Raw genomic sequence first — 20,576 nt, forward strand, 5'->3', positions numbered from 1 at the left:
TGCAACATGGGGGCTTAAGTGGGTATGAGAAGAATAAATGAAAGAAGATGGGATTGGGAGGGAGACAAACCATAAGTGACTCTTAATCCCACAAAACAAACTGAGGGTTGCCGGGGGGAGGGGGTTTGGGAGAAGGGGGTGGTATTATGGACATTGGGGAGGGTATGTGTTTTGGTGAGTGCTGTGAAGTGTGTAAACCTGGTGATTCACAGACCTGTACCCCTGGGGATAAAAATATATGTTTATAAAAAATAAAAAATTATATTAAAAAAATAAATAAAGTACTGATATATGCAATAGCATGGATGAACCTTGAAAATATTATACTAAGTAAAAAAAACTACATGCAAAATGTCACATATTGTGTAATTCTGTTATACAAAATACCTAGAATAAGCAAATCCATCAAGACAGAAAGTAGATTAGTAGTTGCCATGTCACTAATAGGGTATGGTTTCTTTTTGGGTGGTGAAAATCTCCTGGAATTTGTGATGATATTTGTACAACTTTGTGAATATATTAAAAACTATTGAACTATATGGTTTAAAAGGATGAATTTTATGGTATCTGAATTATATCTCAATAAAAAGGATATTTCTCTTAAAAACTAAAAATAAAATTTGCAGAATATATCTATAATTTTCCAAGAACAATATGTTCTAGAAAAAATTTGAAACAGAATGCTTAACGCCAAGCTGGATAAACTTCAAGGATAAAGACAGTTTCAAGGATAGAATTTTTCAAGCATCCACAGAAAAACAAAACAGAACGAAACAATAAACTACCTAAAAAGGTTTGGGAGTAAAGACACAAGCTATCCGCTGGTTTTTCCACAGCAACAATCATTGCAAAAAAAAAAAATTTTTTTTTTTTTGGAGGAGACAGTTTTACAGCTTTAAGTAAGTTATACCTACTCAAGAGAGCATTTAAGTACAAGGGGACACCGTCTTAAACATGTATGAACTCAGAAAATACAACTCATCTCATATAAGTTCTTTATTGAGAATACCATTTGATATGACGTCCTGCTAATTAAGAGGTAATCAAAATAAAGAACTCAAGAATAAAGAAGTTATGGTAAACATTTAAATATAAAATCAATTTAAATTTGTTAAATACTGAAACAATTCTAAGAACAAAGCCAATACTAAATCATTTTGAAATCATTGTTACAGAACAGAATATGAACAGTATGAACCTGGACATTATAAGAATAATATGACTAACCAAAACCAAGATTTGGAGAAGGGAGATGGGTAGTCTTCACCCTTCATATAAAGGAGTCAATAATATTATTTAAACTGAAACATATTAAGGGTACCTGGGTGGCCCAGTCAGTTAAGCATCTGCCATTGGCTCAGGTTGTGATTGTGGAGTCCCAGAATCAAGGAGCCCTGTGTCTGGCTCCCTGCTCAGTGGGGATTCTGATTCTCCCTCTGCCCTTCCCCCAGCTTGCATGCTCTCGCTCTCTCTCTCTCTCTCTCTTGCTCGCTCTCGCTCTCTCTCAAATAAATTTTTTTAAAAACCTTTAAAAAAATAAAAACAGGCAGAAACATATTGGTAAAAAATCAAAAAATTTTTCATGGTTTTTATAATTTCTTTTTTTTTTTTTTAACTTTAGAGGAATTGTTAAAGAAATACCACAAATAAATTTTGTGTCAACTTGACTGGGTTAAGTGTTGCTCAGATAACCTGGTAAAACATTTCTGGGTGCATCTGTGAGGTGTTTGCAGAAGAGAGTAGCATGTGAACTGGTGAACTGAGTCTAGCAGATTGCCCTCCCTAAAGTGAGTAGGCATCATCCAATCCGTGGAAGGCCTAAATAGAACAGAAAGGTGGGCAAATTCACTCTCTGTGCTTGGGATGAGACATCTATCTTCTCCTATCCTCAGATGCTGGACATCAGTGCTCCTGTGCTTTCTGACCCAGGTGAGGACTTATACCATCAGCCCCCCTCATCCACCCTGTTCTCAGGCCTTGTGGACTCAGACTGAAAGTACAGCACAGGCTTTCCTGGCCCTCCAGCTTGTTGAAGGCAGATTGTGGGACTTCTTGGCCACATAACAAAATGAACCAATTCTTATAATAAATCTCCTCTTCTATATATCTATATATATTTTATTGGTTCTGTGTCTCTGGAGAAATCTGACTAATACATATTTTTCAAAATATCTTCCTTTAGATTTGCTTCAGATCCCTTTTCTTCCTATTACATTAAAATAAAATGAATGTGTTTCTATTAAAAATAGAATTGCTGATACGAAGCCATTTGGCAAAGGGTTTCAACCAGCTTTTAGTGAAGAGCTGAAAATTCATATTAGAATGCCACTGCATGGTATTCATAGTTACCACTCCAATAAACTGTATGTGGTTCTCATTCTGTAGGGTGGGCTCAGTTATAAATTCCATTAAAATCCCAAGTATGGAATAAGTCACATAGTACCCCAACTGAAGATTGGATCCCGAAGCCCAGAGTGGGCAGTCAGGTTAATGTCACTCTGGAAAGGTTATTGTAGCTGTGTTTCTTGTCTGGGTGAGCTACATGTTAATGACAGCACAGGAAATACGGTTAGAGAATGCAAAATCTAAGTTCCTATTTCCTGAGTAGATGTGAAAAAAGTCAGGCAACACATGCGTCACCACCCTAACTTGTGCTAAGATTGTGGAATTCACAGGGAGAGCAAGCTGTGAAGCATTCTTTGGTCTGCTTGACAATGGGGGGTGAGAGTGCGGCTTCAGTCCTGGGATTCCTTCCTTTAGTTACTGCTTTGACTCAGGACGATCTGCCCACTCACTGTAAAATGCAACAAACCTCTTTCCATCCATGTTCCATTTAACCTTGTCAATGTCAGTAGGCACCAACAGAAGACCCCTAACAGAAGACCCCTAGAGACAATTTTCCCTATTCTGGATTTGATCCAAAACCAGATGTGAACCTTAAGGTTGAGAATCCAAAGCCAAGAAGGGGAAATGTCAAGTTTCATGAAATCGTCCAAATGCTTTCACTTTGAGTTGATTCTTTCAGGATTTTAGTCAATTTCTAGGTATGTTTAGGGGGCCCTTCTTGGTCTGAAATCTAGAATGTGCAAAATATTTGTGGTTTTGGAAATTACCAAAATTAAGCTTGCAATCTGCTCTGAGTCAATAAACTTCAGAGAAGGGTTCCATTACTATGGCCCCATTGGTCCCATCATGTCATCAAGATCAGGTGTCATTCATTCATTCAACCAATATTTAGTGAACATGTACTCTGTGTCAGGCTCTGTGCCAGGGACAGGGAATGCAACAGTGAACAAAAAAGAAAATAAAACTCTATGCCCTCAAGGAGCTTACATTCATTCATTCAACAAGTTCTTTGTTGTTGTTACCTCTACAACATATCTGCTTTTTTTTTGTTATTGATTTCAGAAAAATTCTAGAGATCATTGCCACTTAAAAAGTAAAACTATGTATGGGGCACCAGGGTGGATCAGTTGGTTAAGTACCCGACTCCTGACTTCAGCTCAGTTTACAGTCCTAGAGTTCAGGGTGTGAGATAGAGCTCCACCTTAGACTCTGCACTCAGTGGGGAGTCTGCTTGGGATTCTCTCTCTCTCTCCCCCCTGCCGCTCCCCCTACTCACACACACGATTTCTCTTTCTCTCTCAAGAATAAATAACTCTTTTTTTAAAAAAAGTCTAACTATCTAAGTTCACAAGCTAAAAAAATAAGGGTCATGTCATATAGTGTTTAAGAAAAAAACCTGTGGTGTCACACTTTCTGGGTTCATGCCTTGGATCCAACAGTTTTCAACTTGGTAACTACGGACAAGTCTCCTAACTTCTTTTTTTTTTTTTTTTTTTAAGATTTTATTTATTTATTTGTTAGAGAGAGAGCGCACAAGCAAGGGTACAGCAGGCAGAGGGAGAGCAGACAGAGGGAGAAGCAGGCTCCCCACTGAGCAAGAAGCCTGGTGTGGAACTTGATCCCAAGACCCTGAGATCATGACCTGAGCAGAAGGCAGCTGCTTAACCGACTGAGCCACCCAGGGGCCCCAAGTCTCCTAGCTTCTTAAAGCTTCAGTTTCCCTATCTGGAAAAATGGGCTGGTTTAATAATAGAACTTCTTCATAGACTTGTTTTGAGGGTGGGAGACAATCCGTGTAGAGTTTTGCAATAGCACTAGACACATAACAATTGAGTGATAAATATTAGCAATTGTTAATGGTAAAGGCATTTAAAATGCAAAAGAATATTTTAACTATCAAAGATCCCTTTGACAAGGATTATTTAAGTGTCGATTTACCCAAGGAAATCTAAATTCAGAACAGAAAAGCTTAATATTATTTCATGATTAACTGAAAATCAATCAGAAGTTAAAATAACATAAAAATATTTGTTTTAAGTTTTTTAGTAATAGATTGTGAGGTAAAACTGTAAATACTGTAAGTTTGGTATCTTTCAAATGCACTTTGTACAACCTCTGATCATGGAAGTATAGAATTATACCTATTCACTGAGAAACATTTCCCACTAAATGCCCATACTTTGAGCTCCCAACCAGACATTGTGAAACAGCAGGATTCAACAAGAAAGGCTGGCAAACTCATGTATGATGGAAAGAATGAAGAAGTGCTCTGTCATCTGAGACAAAGTTGATCTGGACACTGACCCATATATATCTACAGAGTGCCATCCCCAACACAGCCATGTCTGACGGTCGGGCTGCACATCTCATCCTAGAATCTCCACTTTTCCCAACCTCCTCTATCAATTAGCATGGTACTTATTTCTGGAGGATGCCAAGTTTACCCATAGTAGAGGATTTATTTTCTAGTCAACAGATGCTTTCAAGTGGTAATTTAACTGTCAATGAAAAATAAATAAAAGGTGTTGCAAATTCTGTAAGATCTAAGCCATTCATGGAAGCTCTGTTGTTACTGAATGTATCTTCCTCTCAGTTGCCTGGGGAACTGCATTTTAATGTCACACATCAAGCAGCTCTTTCCTGAATGTAATTGTAGTTTTTCTGATGCTATGGTTAAAGCTGTTCAAATGTTTGGCTTCTGGCAAATATTTCCTAACATCATTCATGACAGTGATGGATCTGAAGCAATTTTAATGCATTTTTAAATTCCACTAACTTGTTAAATAACCAGAGAAAGAATCCTATATAAATTGAAAATATCTTTATTACCCGAAGAGGTGTCTGGGTAGATACATTCAAATTTGTAATGATCTGATGCTTTCAAGATTGTGGTTGGTCCTTTGCAGAATCACATGCAGAGGGCAGCTGTGATCTCTCATCAGAGAGGTATCTTATGGCAAGAGGAAGCCCTGCACTGGCTTGACCATTGGTTTTTTGCAGTCACTGCTAGATACCTACCCAATATCTCTCTTGCCTTCTTTTTTTTAACTGAGAGATCTCAGCTTAGTTCCAAGAGGCAATGTGGCTGGACTTGGCTAAAAACACATGTTTTCCAAGCTTTCTGCAGTTTCAATGGTCTTATGACATCATTCTACCCAGAGTTACCAGTCACTGGGTGGCATTTCTGGGAAAGATCTTTCACGGCATATGGATTGGTGCTCAGCTGATAGGCACTTTATGTCCTTCACATTCTTTCTCTTATCAGGAGTTCAGAAGCCTTGCTAGAATTGGATTAGTCCTCTTTGCCCAGGAAACCACATACATGTTCAAGATGGCTGAGCAGAAAGATAGGAAGATCCTAAGTCCCTGATAGCTGAGCATAACCTCCATTCCAGCCCGGGACCACCTCCCTCCTGGCTTCCCACTACTTGAGAAAAGTGAAATAATTTGTGCCACTAGTGTTTGGGTCCCTATCATTAAAAGCCAAAAACAAATCTTATCTGATACAAAATTTATTACCTGTAAATGGAGTTCTGCAGGTAAAATTGGAAACTAAGTGTTTGGACAGAGGGCTTTAAAGATCCACCTATTGGAGGCTGGAAAGCTAGTGGTCCCTGTTTTGGCAAGGCATTTGACTAAACTGTCTCTGTTATACCTTGCTTGCTGTGCCTCAGTCAGCACTATGGTGGGGGATTAGGAAGACAGATGGAATCTGGTCCATTGGGAACATTTTTTTTTTTTGAAGTGCATTTTTTTAAAGATTTTATTTATTTATTTGACAGACAGAGATCACAAGTAGGCAGAGAGAGAGGAGGAAGCAGGCTCCCTACTGAGCAGAGAGCCCTATGTGGGGCTCGATCCCAGGACCCTGGGATCATGACCTGAGCTAAAGGCAGAGGCTTTAACTCACTGAGCCACCCAGATGCCCCTGGTCCATTGAGAACATTGCCAAGTCATTCTAGATGAGCTCTGCCAACCCCAGACTCCTTATTGGATAAGAAGAATGGTCCTCTATATTTTCTTTGCATTTTATATTATAGAATCCATTCTAGTTAAGGCACATAAAAGAAAGGAATGACTCCAAGTACTTTGCATGGTGCCTGGCATATGAAAACTAAAAGGAATTTGTTAAACAAATGGGAAACTCTTACCATCTTCTTCTTGTCTCAATTCAGAATGTGCATCGATAAGGATGTTGCTTTTGTTGGTTTTACCATTATCTGCTAGTTTATCATCCTTCCTTCAAGAAAGTGAATAATTTAAAAATTGATTAAATGACTAGGTTGGAGAAGCACTTGGCTGGTTCAGTTGGTAGAGCATGTGACTCTTAATCTCAGGGTCATGAGTTTGAGCCTCATGTTAGACATGAGTTTTCTTAAAAAATACACACACACATGCATACATAAAGTTGGACTACCACACTTTAATGTTACTTCAGTATTAATTTTCTTCATTCTTCGTCATCATCCTCATTCTGATCTTGGCCTCTGTGATAGTTGCTATTACCTTATGAGTTTGGGATTTTAAAGTCTTTGGTTGACTTTGCTGTGTATTTCTCCTTCTGTCCATCTGTGAGAAGGTGATTGGGTTGGACATCATGGCCCCATGGAGGCAGGCTCTTTGAAGGAATGATTAATGTTTGTACTTAATGCTTTTAAAAAAATTGTAAATTTGTTTTATTGCAACAGTAAGGCATAAACATATGCTGGTTACTATATTGACTGGGTAGCAAAGAATTCTAGATGTCTCTATCTCCATTCTCCCCTTCTTCTAAAGCAATAGAATCCTAACATTAATTGAAGTACATGGCTACCCTCAATGAAGATACTTTCCTGACACCTTCACACTTAGATGAGGACACTGATTTCTGGGGGTATGGACAGGTGCTCAGCTGGACAATGGGATGTTAAGAAAAAGAATGTATTCAACTTTCAGGTTGCGTCTCACTTCTTGTAGCCTGAAATGGGAACACAGGGGCTTAATGGATTATGTAGACAAAGCAATCCCCTAGAGATAATGGAAAAACCAGATAGATGGAGCCTGGAGACTTAGTGACTTTGTGGAGCAGAACCACTATGTGAGTCCAGTCACATACTTGACAGAAAAATAAATTCCCCTGGTTGTTTAAGCCACTGGTGTTTTGGACTTCCATTATTGGAAACAAAACCTATGTTCTAATTACTACAACTGGGATATATAATTTAGACTTCAGAACCAGACCAAAAGTGATGCAAATGTCAATCATATGATATTGGCATCCTGCATATTTATCTGATTTGTCAACATTTAACTGACATCATTGTTGTAGAACTCTGTATTGATTAGAGAAAATCCCACATTTTAATAAAAACAACTTTGAATCTTTCCTGGAATTAGACCCTTCTCTGATGACTTCTAATCTCAAAGCCTCCAGATTCCTTTCTGTAGCTGTTAAGGACTGTTTACCACTATTAGAGAAATGGTCTTGCCATTCCCTTTGACTTTCTATTTTTTTCTTGTTTGATTCAGTGTATGAATGTCTAGATTTGCAACCAGGGTTTTCTGTAAGACGACACACATCCCAGTTTGCCTGGTACATCCCTAGTTTTAGCACTGAAGGCATAGAAAACCCCTCATTCTTGAGAAACCAAGATGGGTGTTTACACTAGTTATGCTTTAAATATGATACCCTGTTAACTTTTCCCAGAGCTTCTGAGTTTTTAATCTACAACTACCTTTCTACTTTTTTCCCTTTCATTCTCAACTAACATTTGTTGATTGTCCATTATAGGCCAAGTATAATGTTAGGTTTTGGAGAAGTACAAAGGATAATGGGAAAAGGACATCTACTAAAGGAAACAGATGTGTAAATCTAATTATAATAAAGTATAATAAATACAATTAAAGAGGTAAGTGTGAAATATTTGGGGAGTACAGGGGAAGCAGTAATTTGAAATAGTGTTTGAGTTAGGAAAGGGCTTTATAGAGAAGGAAGCATTTGCTATGCATCCTAAAGATGGTTAGGTACTCATCAAACAGGGAATTTGTTTCTTACCACATAGTCCTTCCTTTATAATGGAACTTTAATCTGAACAGAAGTTCAATACAAAACAAACCAAAAAAATGGAAATGGATGTTCATTATTCACTATTTCTTTTTGTGAAATTTTTATCTGAACTTTTTTCCCACCCAGAAACATGTCACAGTAGTTCTGATTAAAGAAATGCAAACAGAAGTTGTTAGATAGATAGGAAGACTAATGAAAAGGGGGCATACAGTTGATGTAAGCCCTTTTGACATTCCCCCTTACCGTTCCTGGGATCAGTGGTGATGACTGGCTTCTGACAGCCATCTTGAACCATGGACCATGAGGAAACTTTCAAAATGAGTGCACTAATGATGGCAGATTAGAAAAATAGGATGATACTTGGCTCCTGATAATTGTGGAGCAACCATAGGGGTCCTGGACTATCTACCTCAGGACTTTTACAAGAAAGAAAACTAATCATTTATGTATTCATACCATTGGTATTTACAAGTTTTGGGTTATATGAAGTTAAACCTAATCACAACAGATATAAGGGACAAGTCAAATTTTTAGTGATTACTATATTAGTAGTCAAACACCCACCACTACTATGACAGTTTAAGAATTCTCTGACATAGAACATAGACATCATTCTAGATAATAGAAAAATATCAGGCAACCTTTGGCCATATCCCACTTCAGCCCCGCTTAAGCTCCCATCTCTCTTCAGATGCTGGGTCCCCCTCTTACCACTTCCCCTCTTTTCAGGTTTAGCTCTATTTGCCCACCATGGCAACCATTACATTCCTGTCCATTTATTTTGTTAATTAGTTCATCTACACTCGAGGTCTCAGCCTAGCTAAGCCCTGATGGTCATGTACTTTCTACTCCCAAAAGATATTTTGCTTATCATGGACAACTTTCTTCCCTGTAAAGAATTCTATATTAACTCAAACTAACATTTTCCCTTCTACACATATGTTATCTCAAAATCCCAAAGCTTCCTCAACAAACCTGTAGCCATTTGTAGCAGTTCTATATCATTTCATACCCATGGAAAATCTTGGTCCACAAAGGAAACTCCTAACTGAAGATGCATGGATTGAGTTTATACTGTTACATGATAAACTGAAGCATATTAAATTTTCAAGATTTTGAGCAAAAATTGATTCCAGTCAGGCAGCACCAAACTGGAAGTGGTTAGGAAGGCTCCACCAAAAGGATCCAGGGAAAAGACTTTTATAGAGAAGATATGGAAGCAAAGCAAGGAAATTATTTGGTTGGCGATAGCTTAAACAGTTGCCTTATTTGGGAAAGTGTAGTTGTCTGTTTGTGATTGATTGTCCTTGGGTTTTGATTTCTTTACCTTGAGTCATTTACAAGCTTGAGTTTTGGTTTGCTTGCTCAGGCCACAAAGACATTAAAGTTACTTCAATCTAATGGCCTCCTTGTTGAATTAACCTAACAATCTAAAACCCTAACAATTTCTTCATACTCCGACTGTAGAGTACAAATTTTTTTTCTAAATCTAAGGAATGTGATCATTAATACCAATGTTATATATGTTTGTTTAAACCCATCAGGTCCCAGAAAAAACTCTGAGTTAATGTACTGTCCTGTTCAGGTATCAGACTTACATTTTCATGAGAAAGCCTAGAGACAAAAACTGTTAGAATTTAGGCTGGTAGGGAGGTATTCTTGAGCAGGGAAGCCTCAGTGCCCCTCAGTTTTCAATGAATAAGAAACTCCCACTCCCAATCTTCAGCCTCTAAATAGAGCTGTCTTTGGCTTTCAGGTGCTACGAGATATGAGGGAGATGGGAGAGGCTTCAATGGAATTGGAAAAAGGGATATATCCCAGCAATCATAGTAAGTCCTGGGTCTTGGGAAATAGCATCACGTGGGTCTATAGATCTGCAAAGTTGTAAAGAATCTACAAGGAGAGCTGTATAAACTTTCCTCTGAAGGCTAAGTCAATTTCCTTCTCTTGACTCCCTGTTTTTACTTGACCTGTATCTTTCCTCTTCTTCTGGCTTCTTCCACATCTGCCAAACTCTGCCCTCTCACTTTTGTTATATACCTAATATTAATGATTATTTAAAGAAATGAAATGTATTTCCAAACTGAGTGTGTTTGTGTATAACAATAATATATACATATATCTCCTTATTGAAATCTACACAATTTTATAAGAGTAGGCAGATGTAACATTTGTGAGTTGGGGAAATATAGTTTACTTAGAACAGTGAAACCTCTCAGAATGCTAACACAATGGGAGTATGTGTTTAAACAGTATATTCCAAGCTTTAGTCATTCAAGTAGCATCTGGCTCTCATGATTGTCCTTATTTCTGAGGATATTTTAAAAGCTCTATGAGCCATTGCACCAAAAACTTGGAGGGGTGTACAGAGATATTCCCAACTTTGTATGTTGTAATCACCTACCTCAAATATGATTCAAACCATAAAAGAAAACAGGCCCTTTAATCACTAGGCCAGGAATGGTGTCCAACTAAATAAGGATCAAACACAAATCAAGAAATGACCAGGGGGTGCCTGGGTGGCTCAGTCGTTAAGCGTCTGCCTTCGGTTCAGGTCATGATCTCGGGGTTCTGGGATGGAGCCCCACATCAGGCTCCCTGCTCAGTGGGAAGCCTGCTTCTCCTTCTCCCATCCCTTCTGTTGGTGTTCCCTCTCTCGCTTTGTCTCTCTCTGTCAAATAAATAAAAGCTTAAAAAAAAAAAAAAAGCTTTAAAAAAAAATTAAAAGAAAGAAATGACCAGAAGGCAGAGAAACTCAACCATCACCCTATATCCCTGAGCCACACTCCTTCAAGCCAAAGGAGAAAGTCTAGCTACGCTCTAGGCTAATAGAGCCTTTACATGGAAACCTGTGAGCAGTGGCAGAGATTGAGAGGAAGAGCCTCCAAAAACCATTCATCCTGATTTGGGCAATTGTGTAGAGAGAAAACAGTTTGGCATTCAGACAAGCCTGTGGAATTACAATTTAGCCACTTATTAGAAGCTCTGCCTTGGGCAGATCCCTTAACCACTCTACTGCATTTTCATTTTCTGGAAAATGGGACTAACAATATCCTCCTTATAAAGCTACTGAAATAACTTTTTAAAATATAACTTACATGATATGCTCCCATTTATATAAATTCTACAAACAGGGAGAACTCATCTGAGATGTTAGAAGTTAAGGTATTGGCTGTCTTTGAGAGAGGGGAGGGTCTTTGCTGAGAAACGGGAACAGTGATAACTGACTCAGCTTTCTGCTCATGTTTTGGGCACATTTCTGTATGTAAGTATATTCGACTTTTGTTAAAGTTGAAAGAAATGACCTGCGTAAGAGTCCAGTACTGTGCCTGAGAGATTCTAGGCCCTTGGTGAATGGCAGTTGTTAATAGTTGTCTGTTTTAGATGTTAAAGCCTGTTGAAAGGTATGCAGTTGAGAAATCAGTAAGACTGAAGCCAGATTTTAAGATTCCAATAATTTGTGCAGAAGCACAACATGTCATTAACAGCCCACATGAGCATTTCAGAAATACTGTTATTAGCACCAGAGGAGGAAGTAACTGCAAGGTGTGAAAAACTATATTTCATATAATTGAAGAGGATCTGTTGTACTGTTATACAGCTAGTTAAACACACAATTTTTCCATTGAAAAACTGGGGCAAGCCTTGGTCTAGTCAAAGGGGTTGATCTAATCAAGCTTTGATTGGTAGCCCTTCTTGCAATATAACAGAAGAAGGCATTTAAAATGAAATCTTCAGGGATGCCTGGGTGGCTCAGTCAGTTAAGCAGCTGCCTTCAGCTCAGGTCATGATCCCTGTGTCCAGGGATCAAGTCCCACATCAAGCTCCTTGCTCGGCAGGGAGCCTGCTTCTCCCTCTGCCTCTGACTGCTACTCTGCCTGCCTGTGCTCACTCTCTCTCCCTACCTCTCTCTCTGACAAATAAATAAATTTAAAAATAAAATGAAATCTTCATTTTTATCATTTCCTTTCACTATCACAATTTTCCCATCAGTTTGGATACAGGATCTTATCAATTTGAGCCTGCATTTATTTGGATGTCAGCAGTTGAAGGACTCAATAAATTGGAGTAGGGAATAACAGCCTTGAGTTACTTCCCCTTGACTCCTAATGCCTTCTTTCCCCTACCCCACAATCCAAGTTTCCCAGATTGTCACCCTTTAATGTGTCAAAATTAAACTGAAACATTAAGTATTGCAAAATAAATAAATAAATAAATAAAAACAGCGACAGAGGAGTGAAACGTACCTTTCATACAAGATATGAAAGTTCACTTAATTGGGCTTAGCCCGGACCCTGGGGAAAATTAGGATCAGATCTCTGTTATCAGCTGACAAGAACAGATCAACATGAGTTGCCAAGTTTAAATAAATGAACAGGGGTAATTGGTAGGAAAGAAGCCAGGGAAATTTAGCAGGAAGCAGCATTTCAGAGGTAAGGATTGTTATTCCCATTTTACAGAGGAAGAAACTGTTTTTTATTTGCTGAATGTTACTAATTTGTTCCGCTGGTAAGTATCATGAAGCCCCAACTGGACCAACCCACCTTTGAGCCTTTGTGGAGAAAAAAGGCAGGCCAAATGATCAGTAGTCTCTCTTCCAGATACAGTGCCTGCCCCAGGAGAAAGAGAATGGAAGACCTCCTCCTGTCTCCAATGACTCTTGGAAGACCCAGGGCTGACAACCAAGAGCCTAGATTGTCACTGGGACACTTTCTTCCACACACCATTTGTCTTCCATCTGTCGCCTTGCCCTAAGACCAAATTCCAGTGGGATGCATGGCCGTATCATTGATGTCCCCAGTCCTTGGATATCAGCCTGTGGCAGGTTTTTTTTTTGTCCCACTTCCTCTTCATAACCCCTGTCTGACTTTCTCAAAAGAATGTAACCCTCCTTAGGCATCACGCTATTTATCTATGATAGGCTGCAAAGAGGCAGTTAAGAAGGTTGGCATCTGTATGGTGAGATGCAAGTTGAATGGTTCTCACTTGTTTTCCTCTAGTATGTATTAGGAAAACATCAGAAACACTTTTCATTGGCAAACATACATCCAATTCCCACAAACAGAATCTAAAGCCATGTCCAATATCCTCTGAGTCCATAGAGAAGTTTCTTATTGTTTATTTTATTTTAGTATTTTCCTCTAACCACAAGGAAGATGATCACTTGGCAGCTGTGATGAGAAGAGTCCAGGCCGAAGTCTGACAGACCTAGATTCCAAATCTTCTAACTCTTCTCTATACTGTGTGACCTTGAGAAAATACTGAACCTCTCCTCTCTGGGCGATATTTTCCTCACGTGCAAAAAGGGACAATTTCTTTTGAAAATAATGAATGCAAAACACCTTGTTAATAATTATTATGATTATAGCAAATAATTTTTTAAGATTTTATTTATTCATTTATCAGGGAGAGAGAAAGAACAAGCAGGGGGAGCAGCAGGTAGAGAGGGAGAAGCAGGCTCCCTGCCCAGTGGTGACCGGATGCAGGGTTTTTTTTGTTTGTTTTTTGGGGTATTTTTTTGGGGGGGGGTTGTTTTTTTTGCCAATAGTAGGTTATATCAATTTATTTCACATAAGAACAGCGGATTTCAGGCCTATGATTTCAGGTTTTGATCCCAGGGTCCTGGGATCATGACCTGAGCCAAGGGCAGACGTTTAAACAACGGTGCCACCCAGGCACCCAATAGCAAATAATTCTTTATTCTTTTTTTCCCTTAAAATCTTCCATCACCTTTAAACAAAATAAGAGCAAAATAATTGTATTTCTTATAATCTTTCATCTCTCTAAGAACAAAAAGCCTAACTGTGTGCGTGTGGCTGCACCTGTCTGTTCACTTGCATAGTGTCACCATTTCCCAGGAATCAATACAATTATTTGCCCCTAGACATAGTTTCCCAGCAACACACATCTTGAACCAATTCAGCTGAATTTCCTTTGTCATTTATTGCCACCTGGCTCCTGCATCAAGTGACTCTGTAACCTTCCACAAACATTAGGAGTATGCCTACTTAAGGGAAATGAGTAAATATTATGTTTATACACTGTCTTTCTCTTGGGATTTTACGATACAGAGCAAAAAGCTATAGCCAAAGCCACCATAGTCTGTTCAAAGGCAGCTGGGTAGGTATTTTGGTGCCACGCAAACAGAGCAGAACAAATTCTCTCCCAGGGTTTTCTGACTGGGAGGAAAGGCAGGACTTGCAACAACTATTGATGATCAAGAGAGACCCAGGAAATAATCTGATTTTTCTGCACAAGAGTCTACCTTGACATCTTCTCTTTCTTTCCACTGGGAACAGGCTGACAAGTACCTTTAAGGCAAAACAACAGTCAAGTTATTGCCAAACAGTAATTTAGCAAATAGTATATAATTTTTCCATGTTTCAAGTGTAAATATCCTTCACTTTAAATTCTCTTTATCTTTCCAAATCAAATTTTTAAAAAATATTTTATATATTTATTTGACAGACAGAGATCACAACTAGGCAGAGAGGCAGAGAGAGAGGAAGGGAAGCAGGTTCTCCGCTGAGCAGAGAGCCCGATGCGGGGCTCGATCCCAGGACCCTGAGATCATGACCTGAGACGAAGGCAGAGGCTTTAACCCACTGAGCCACCCAGGCTCCTCCCAAATCAAATTTTTAAAACTTTATTTTGTTTGGATTCTTGTAGGCAAGATGTTTACCTTGGTATTCACTATGTGATTGCTAAGCAAATTAATCATTTTAAAATAATAATGTACAGTTTTTTTTATTTGAAAAATAATGATAGATGTTTTTGATAGGGTTAAAATCTCCTATAACTTCACCACAATTGTTATCAATTTGCTATATTTCTTTTTAATCTTTTTACTTTCCTATATATAGATGGTTATTTTTATTTCATATTGTTATATTCCATTGGCAACCTGCTTTGTATTCTATGAATTTTTCCATGTTACAACAAAATTTTTGTAGCCACTTAAAAAAAAATAGCTTACTATCCAGTTAATTTGATCAATCTCTTATTAACAATAGAGTACATCATTATCCACTATCACTCAAGGATAATCACTCTCAAATGACCTTTGCCAGGGTCTTAAATTTGTACCAGGTATAGATAAGTAAATTACTCTTTACTTTTAAGGTACTTTTCCTTAGCTTGTACTTGAAAAAATCTGTATTACAAATGATGTGAACTTGCATAAGTTATTTAGCTTCTAAACTCAGCCCTTTTATGTGTAAAAAACGAGGATGATAATAGAACCGCATTAGAAGATGACGTGATATTGGGCACCTGGGTGGCTCAGTGGGTTAAACCACTGCCTTCAGCTCAGGTCATGATCTCAGGGTCCTGGGATCGAGTCCCGCATTGGGCTCTCTGCTCAGCAGGGAGCCTGCTTCCTCCTCTCTCTCTCTCTCTCTCTGCCTGCCTCTCTGCCTACTTGTGATCTCTCTCTGTTAAATAAATAAAATCTAAAAAAAAAAAAAAAAAAAAAAAAGATGATGTGAGATCAATTCCTCTCATATACTAAGCAATCACTGAATGCTACTGATAAATGCATGGTATGGGTTTTTGTTGTTTTTTGTTTTGTTTTGATTTTAAAGATTTTATTTATTTGACAGAGAGAGACACAGCGAGAGAGGGAACACAAGCAAGGGGAGTGGGAGAGGGAGAAGCAGTCTCCCTGCTCAGCAGAAAGCCCGATGCGGGGCTCCATCCCAGGACACTGGGATCATGCCCTGAGCCAAAGGCAGATGCTTAATGACTGAGCCACCTAGGCGCCCTGAATGGTATGTTTTAAGCAAGATTCATCTCCAGTCAAAACAAATGGAAAAAGAACTTTGGGACTTTTAGTAACAGATATTAAATTGGGTTATGGACTTGCCCCAAGTGTAGGGGACAGCCCAAAGAAATGTAAGTCATACAATAAATGGACAATGTTAACTTCTGATCCAGCAGTGTCCAGCTTGCCTTCGTCAGGCACTGCCAGCCTGTCTCCTTGGTAGTCACAGACCACAACACAGCGAAACAGTGGCTCTCTACGCTGGCCACCTCAGGGCCTCCAGGCAAGCTAAGGCCAGCTCCTCTCAATTGTCAAGCAAATCTTGAAGCTCTACCAGACAAACAAGATGCTTTCCTGCAAAGAGCAGCATGTATTATTTTTCTTTAGCCTTTAAATGTCTAGTTGTTATTCCAAACAAAATTTTATAATGGGGCCCACATTTGGAATTTACTATAAGGTATTTTCCAAAGATTCTAAAATGCCTTGTATGGGGTTGAAGAAAAAAACTACTAGATTTTTCAGGTTTTTAACAAAGTTGAATTTAAATAAAAAAATTTTCATGGGCGCCTGGGTGGCTCAGATGGTTTAGCGTCTGCCTTCAGCTCAGGTCATGATCCCAGCGTCCTGGAATCGAGTCCCACATCAGGCTCTGTGCTTAGCACGGAGTCTGCTTCTCACTCCCCCTCTTTTCCCCCTGCTTGGGCTCTCTCACTCTCTCTGTCAAATAAATAAATAAAATTAACTCAATGAAAATAAATTTTTTAAAAAGATGAGAAAAAAAAGAAAACACAAAGAAACATTTTATTTTGAAATAATTTTAAATAAAATTTGCAAAAACAGCACAAAGTATTCCCATCTACCTTTCTATGAGATCCCCTAAATGTAAGCATTTTATTGTGCTTGCTTCATCATCCCTCTCCGCTGTTTTAAGTCACTGAATACTGTGTATGAGTTCAATGTGTGTTCTTCCTTTTTTTTTTTTTTAAAAGATTTTATTTATTTATTTGCCAGAGAGATCAATCACAGGTAGGTAGAGAGACTGGCAGAGAGAGAGAGAGAGAGCGGGAAGCAGGCTCCCTGCTGAGCAGAGAGCCCGATGTGGGACTCGATCCCACGACCCTGAGATCATGACCTGAGCCAAAGGCAGCGGCTTAACCCACTGAGCCACCCAGGCACCCTGTTCTTCCTTTTTTTAAAGTAAGCTCTGTGCTTACTTAAAAACTCAAACTCATGACCCCAACCAAGATCAAGAGTCACACACTCTACCAAGTGAGCCAGCCAGTGGCCCCTCAATGTGTTTTCTTTTCTTTTTTTTTTTTTTTTAAGATTTTATTTATTTATTTGCCAGAGAGAGAGATCACAGGTAGGTAGAGAGACTGGCAGAGAGAGAGAGAGAGCAGGAAGCAGGCTCCCTGCTGAGCAGAGAGCCCGATGCGGGACTTGATCCCAGGACCCTGAGATCATGACCTGAGCCGAAGGCAGTGGCTTAACCCACTGAGCCACCCAGGCGCCCCCTCAATGTTTTTTCTTTACAATCACTTCCTTCATGTGAACTGGTACTTGTTTCCTATAATTTACAACTCAGTGTATGATTTTAACATATATACAAAAGTATACACACACAGATACATACATTTATATTTTTTCAAAGTGATCAACACATATGGCCAAACAGTCAAATGGAAAAGATGGCTTTGTAACAGAAGGCTGTAGTTCTGCACTCAGCTCTGCTCCTCAGAGGCAATAAATATTTTAACCAGTCCTTTTTACTTTGGGTTCTTCCCCAGCCTACACATCTCTAAATCATACACTCCTACTGTTATTTTTTACTCATCAACTTTGGACATTTCCTTTTAACTTTCTACTTTGAAAACCAAGAATTTAGCCTACTTACTCCCTCCCTCCCATAGAGGTATCATTATTAAATACCAAATCAATTAAATACTAATTTAATAATAAATTACTATTCACTATTAAATACTAATCAATTAAATACTAAATCTCCACTTTTGTTCTATAGAAAGACAACTGCTCTCCCACTTTGTAATCAGAGGATATTAGCATTTTAATTATTTACCCTCTCCCCTTCATCTAAAGTCTAAAAAAAGTAAACTTTTTTTTTTTTAAGATTTTATTCATTTATTTGTCAGAGAGACAGAGAAAGCACAAACAGAGGGAGCTGCGGGCAGCAGGAGAAGCAGACTCTCTGCTGAGGAAAGAGCCTGAGCAGGGACTTGATCCCAGGACCCTGTAATCCTGACCTGAGCTGAAGTCAGGTGCTTAACCAACTTCTTGGCCATCCAGGCACTTACACTGTCAATTTATAACATTTTCACCTTGTTCCATTATTTGTCTAAGTTCATCTTATGAAAGGGAAAACTAATATGAATTTACATTTCCATAATGATGTAAACATGAGTCATTGCAGAGTAAGTAGCACGCTAAGAGCCCTTTTCCACAAGGCCAAGATCATGACCCCCTGTCACTTAGTGGAGTGTCAAATTGGAATGGGGATTCTACCTTTCACCTCCACCAAATCCCTTAATAGAATCTTCATGTTTTCCCAACTTTTTACTATTACCTGATCAGTTGCTGTCTGGGTATCTTTGGGCTTACCTTTTCTTTCTCAGGTTTTGTGAGCACAAAGGAATCCCTAAAATTCCAGAATGTGCTTCTCTGGTTCTCCATGGAAAATTTTCTTTCTTTCTTTAGAGCAGCCTTCCATTTTAATTGGTTGCCAAGAATGAAACCAATTCGGAAGATTTCACATAAATTCTAGATTTCTGTCTTCTATTGAAAAATTACAAGATTAGTTATGTGGACTCAGATTCTGCAGTAATGTGCAACAGCACTGTTTTCCTTCCCTTTCCTTGTCTGGCCCCTGAGGTCCTGGGTTTTCAACTCTTGAAATACAGACTTCCACTTAATCTTCTTGGCTCCAGCCCCACATCTCACTCCTGCCTCTCTCAGGTTCCAGAGGGCAGGCCATGCCTTTCTGGAACTGTAGCACCTCCTTATGTATTCCCCCTAACTTACTGTGTGGTCCACAAACCAGAACAGTTTCAATGGTATCAGATGCAGAAGCTCATGCTCCATCCTAGATCTACTGAATATAATCTGCAGGTTAACAACATTCCCTTGGTGACTCTTAGGCAGATTAAGAAAAGAACTGGTCTAGACTGTAGTTTCCCTGTCCTTGCTTCCTTGGACATTCCCTCCCCGCCCCCTTTTTGTCTTCCTAGGTTTATTCAATTATCTCATACTTGAATGTTCCCCACCCCTTCCACTTCATCATCAATTTTGTAGATGTAGTTTTAATTTTCATTTATTTTCCATTATTTAATAGGATCTCTAGAGACAAGGGGGAAAAAAATCTGTGTGGTCAGTAATTCAACAATTTGATAGCTCTTAAAACACTAGAGCAATAGAAAATTTTGCCATGCCCTGTTTTTGTTTTATTTGCTTGCTTATGTTTTTTACCTCTCCTCTCAATAAGAGCACAGATGGGAGAGGTGATGGCAGATGTTTATGATCTTGATGGAACAGTTCCTCATGCAGGAGTCTCCTGATGCCCTCTGGTTGATTACTTTACACCTGAAAAACCGGTGGCCACCATACTGCCAGAAGTACTGGCATAAAAAAAAAAAAAAAAAAAAAAAAAAAAAAAAAAAAAAAGGCAAACAAAGGAAACAGCTTAGCGGAGACGTGCAAAACCATGTTTCTTTGTTGTTCTGGGTGTATTTTTATTTTTAGCCTCACAACTGCTACTGTACATTTGTCCCAGCCAGTCATCCAAGTATTTGTGGAAATTAACTGCAATGTTATGAATGTTTCACAGATGGATGAACCAAAGCTGATGAGAAAACAAACTGGTTCTGATCTTTTCACCATTTTGGGGATCTGAGTTTTATCTGGCTGAAAATAAATGTTTTCAATCAGAAACTGTACGGGAATGCCTGAGTGGCACAGTCAGTTGAGCCTCGGACTCTCGGTTTCGGCTCAGGTCTGATCACAGGGTAGTGGGGTTGAGTCTCACGTTGAGCCCTGAGCTCCGTGCAGCGTCTGCTTGGGTTTTCTCTCCCTCCCCCTTTGCCCCTCCCCACCCTGTGCACTCTTTCTCTTTTTCAAATAAATACAACTTTTAAAAAGAGAGAAAAAAGAAAATGTACCACATAGAGATTTTTTTCTTCCCGCCGGAAACTGAATATCCTACTAAAAGTGGCTTGAACTAGTGTCTCTCAAAATTGGCTGCACATTGGAATTAACTGGGAAACCTGGCTCCCACTGGCCGAGGTCTGATCTCATTGGTTGGGGTGTGACCGAGGCATCGAAAATGATTCCCAGGTGCAACCAAGGATGAGAACCACAGACTGAAACGATGCGGACACTTACTGTTTCATTTAACCAGAAGTCTGGAGATGG

General features: G+C 39.0%; 1 long non-coding RNA gene across 1 annotated transcript in view; it reads left to right on the forward strand.

The window, feature by feature from the left end:
• Positions 1-17,035, forward strand: part of LOC131999963 (uncharacterized) — a 28,506-nt gene extending 11,471 nt beyond the window's left edge. The window contains exons 2-3 of the long non-coding RNA XR_009399140.1: positions 10,149-10,221; positions 12,994-17,035. This is a non-coding gene — a long non-coding RNA (uncharacterized LOC131999963). The remainder of the gene's footprint in view (positions 1-10,148; positions 10,222-12,993) is intronic.
• The last annotated feature ends 3,541 nt before the right edge of the window (positions 17,036-20,576 follow it).

Source organism: Mustela nigripes, chromosome 13 (genome assembly GCF_022355385.1).
Source record: "Mustela nigripes isolate SB6536 chromosome 13, MUSNIG.SB6536, whole genome shotgun sequence".
NCBI classification, from domain to species: Eukaryota; Metazoa; Chordata; class Mammalia; order Carnivora; family Mustelidae; genus Mustela; species Mustela nigripes.